Below are 3,946 nucleotides of genomic sequence, written 5' to 3'. Positions count from 1 at the left end.
ACCCGCCACCTTAGGTGTATGTGGCTGGCGCCTTAGCTGCTTGAGCCACAGGCGCCGAGCCCGCAGCCAGTATTCTTAATGTGGTATCCTGGAGGGAACAGAGCAGATGTTATTCAGGAAGAAGAATGTGTGTCTGCTCTAACTAGCCAGCACCATACCTGAGGGACCTACACAAGGTGCTCATTCCTGTCTCACCTGCTTTGGAACTTCAATTATATAATTTGCTCTTATACATTTTATGTTAAAGTCATAAATGTGGCCTTCACCCATGGTATGTGCATTGAATCAGTTAGGTGTGAATTTACCCAGCCCCTTCTCCCCCCATTCCATCTACTCGATGTAACCAAAACATGTGTACCCCTGTGATATTCTGAAATGAAAAAAAATTTCTATGTAAATATTACATATACTTAGTGATTCCAATCTAATGGTTGCCTCTTGATGGTGTAAGATTACAGAAATGATTTACAAACAAATTTTTTTAAAGACAGCTCTGTTGCCCTATGGAATGCCATGGTGTCATAGCTCACAGCAACCTCAAACTCCTGAGCTCAAGGGATCCTCTTGCTTCAGCCTTCCCAGTAGTTGGGATTATAGGGGCCAATCACAATGCTGGGCTAGTTTTTTCTATTATTGGTGGAGATGCGGTCTTGTTCTTGCTTGGGCTCCAACTCCTGAACTCAAGCTATCCACCAGCCTCAGCCTCCCAGAGTGCTAGGATTACAGGCTAAAAACTAATTTTAAACAAAAAAATTTATGATATGTTTACCATGTGAACATTCATTATATAAAATTAAGTAAGGCAAATTAAACCAATGTTTCAAAAGTTCATTTGAATTGCAAAAATCAAACAGAAAAATGAAAATTAAAATTGAAATACACCAAAATGTTATCAAAAGTCATCATTGGGAAGCTAGTGCAGTGGGTCAAGCCTGTAATTATAGCACTCTGGGAGGTCAAGATGGGTGGAATGCTTGAGCTCCAAAGTTTGAGACTAACCTTAACAAAAGCAAGACCCATTTCTACTAAAAACAGAAAAATTAGCTATGGGGTGGCAGGTGCCTGTAGTTCCAGCTACTCCAGAGGCTGAGGCAAGACGATAGCTGGAGTCCATGAGTTTGTGGTTGCTGTGAGCTATGACGCTAACGTCCTCTACCCAGGGCGACAGAGTGAGACTCTGTCAAAAAACAAAAAAGAAAGTCATTGATACAGGACAAGTGGCATCCCAGCCAGTTCATGGAGCTGGGGGGCGCGGACTGGCTGCCTCTACCTTGGCAGTGTTGGTGCGGTGGCAGTGAGCAGCGGAACCAGCGGGCTGGAGCATAAGGAGGGGGGCCCCATTTCCTAGGCCTGGGAATGAAAGGGATTGTAACCATTCATTCACAACCCAGACATGTTCCAGACATACTAAATGTAACTAATGAGAATCCCATGCAACTATATATACCCCTAGACAAATAGCCCAGAGATAGACAGGCAAACAGAGAGAAAGCTTTTCTCTCCCGACTTGGGTTTTCTCTCTCTTCCAGGTGCTCTGATGCTTCTGTATTTTTTATTTATTTATTTTTTTTGTAGACACAGAGTCTCACTTTATCTCCCTTGGTAGAATGCCATGGCATCACCACTCACAGCAACCTCCAAGTCCTGGGCTTAAGCAATTCTCTTGCCTCAGCCTCCGGAGTAGCTGGGACTACAGGAGCCCTCCAAAACGCCTGGCTATTTTTTGGTTGCAGTTTGGCTGGGGCCAGGTTTGAACCTCCCACCCTTGGTATATGGGGCCAGCGCCCCACTCAATGAGACACAGGCGCCAACCCACATTTGTATTCTTTTCCATAAATAAATCCTGTCTTACCACTGATGTGTGGTCGAGGGATTCATTCTTCCAATCACTGAGACCAAGTATAAGGGCCAAAACTAACTTTATTTTAACTACTCCCTAAACTGCCCATACCCAGAGCTTCAGGCTGCACCTGCATCTCAAGGACATTGTGTTCACTCCCTATGCTATACTTAGAGAAGCTGCATACCAGAGAAGCTGTGTAACACCCCCTCTCCTTTTCTTTGTCTTCGCTCCACTGTGCACACGTCCCATAACTTGCCCCCTTGTACAGCATCTACCCAGACCACTCAGCTTAAGACAAGTACTACCCTTCCCTTCTTTCTTTCTGTACCCCTTAAAACCCCCTTCCATTTTAGAATCCGGGCTCTTCTGCTCTCCTGCTGCGTTGGGAAGAGTAGAAGGCCCTGACTCGAGTCTGATAATAAAACCGCCTCTTGCCTTTTTGCATTGGAGCAGTCTCAGAGTAATTTATGGGGGACCTTGTAACTTGGGCACAACAGAAGAACCTACTGAAGAACGAAATTCCTGTATCATCATCATTGGGGAACATATTTGGGGGTAAAAGAGGTGTTATTTTACTCATGACAAAGAATCTAAAAAGAAATATTTACTTGCGTGAATACACATACATTCACACAGTGAACTTGCAGGAAGGACAAAATCCTTATCTTAACAGACACCTTACCTTTCCAGATTTAATTAATCCTGATCTTCCAAAATATTTCCTATGTACGGAGACAAGGAAAGGAAAAATGTGAGAAGTCAAAGAGATTCGTAAACTAGTCCTTGCAGAGAAATCTAAAGTAATAAGGGGATATGTAACGTTTGAACCTCAACACACACACCAACCAGGGGCCCTGAATCTGTCTCCCAATGACAGGCACATCTATTCCTCCCTCAACACTGGCCATGCTCCCTTGGTCACAATCCCGAAACCTGCACCCGAGTTGACTGACCATGACGAGCCCACGCTCCTCTCTCACTGACCCACATGTCAAATCCGGAATCCAAACCAGATACTGTGCCTGGCACCCTGGCTCAGGCCTGTCATCCTAACACTCTGGGAGGGCAAGATGGGTAGATAGCTTGAGCTCTAAGATCGAGACCAGCCTGAGCAAAAGCGACACCCCATGTCTACTAAAAATAGAAAAACTGAGGCAAGAGGATCGCTTGAACCCAAGAGTTAGAGGTTGCTGTGAGCTACGATGACGTCACTGGCACTCTACCCAGTGTGACAGCTTGAGACTGTCTCCAAAAAAAAAAAAAAGAAAGAAAGAAAAGAAAAAGAACCCCCCCCCAGATACTGCTTTCACTGACGAAACCACTCCCCACTCCAATCCTCAATTACTGAGCCCTACAGACAGAGTGGCCCTGACCACGGTGTTTCTTTCCCTGGTCGATCTCACAGGCCCTTTTAATCACTAACCACCGGAACCCCTCACGACTGACTCCTAAGGCACCGCAACCACCCACACTGCGGTCACACACTCCCACTGCCTCCGCTCCCCCGACAACCCCACAGCTCCACGGAGACCCAACATCCCCGTCCCCTCCTCCTGTTCACACAGTGACTCACACACAAACCTGATTTCTTTTTCGTGAAGCCACCGGGACCTCAGAGCCCACACTTCCGCGAATTCTTCCACTTCTGGGTCCTCTCCCAGCCTCCCAGCCGGCGTACGGCGGCCGAAGAGGACCTGAAGCGTTTGTACCGAGTGCAGAAGATAGGACTTCCGGATTTTCGTTGCTGGAGTGATAGGTCGGTGGCCACCTCGTCAGGGATCCCGAGGCGGACATCTTTCCGTACTGGACGTACAGAAAGCGGAGTGGCCGTTTCTGTCCAAGTAGCCAGGGGATAGTTCGGAAAAGTCAAGAAACACCGAAACCACCCTATTTCTTGGCACCTTCATTCCCGTGCTACAGGCTCGAGGTTACACAAGACAAAGAACGGGCTTTGTCCACCTCGGCGGGCAGGGGAGAAAACTTTAATTTTGCCCAAGGTGTCCGTACAAATGTAAGCCCTTTGTCTAGGGAGGAAAAAGAGCAAACAGGCCCGCAGGCGAATATCTTGAGAACGCTTGCGCATCCAGGTGGGAGACGGGAGGA

General features: G+C 47.0%; 1 protein-coding gene across 2 annotated transcripts in view; it reads right to left on the bottom strand.

Moving 5' to 3' along the window:
* ZNF613 (zinc finger protein 613) overlaps positions 1-3,511 on the bottom strand; it is a 15,732-nt gene extending 12,221 nt beyond the window's left edge. Inside the window, exons 1-2 of one of the 2 annotated variants that reach the window (XM_023508911.1) lie at positions 3,425-3,511; positions 2,526-2,565 (exon numbers count right to left, since the gene is read on the bottom strand). The gene's annotated coding sequence lies outside the window, so the exon portion shown is untranslated. The remainder of the gene's footprint in view (positions 1-2,525; positions 2,566-3,424) is intronic. The other variant, XM_003803256.2, reaches the window with a different exon arrangement.
* Between the last annotated feature and the right edge of the window lie 435 nt (positions 3,512-3,946).

Source organism: Otolemur garnettii, unplaced genomic scaffold (assembly GCF_000181295.1).
Source record: "Otolemur garnettii isolate 467f Iridium unplaced genomic scaffold, OtoGar3 scaffold00288, whole genome shotgun sequence".
Taxonomy (NCBI): Eukaryota; Metazoa; Chordata; class Mammalia; order Primates; family Galagidae; genus Otolemur; species Otolemur garnettii.
Note: the sequence above shows the minus strand (reverse complement) of the source record. Positions and strands in the feature narration are given on the sequence as shown.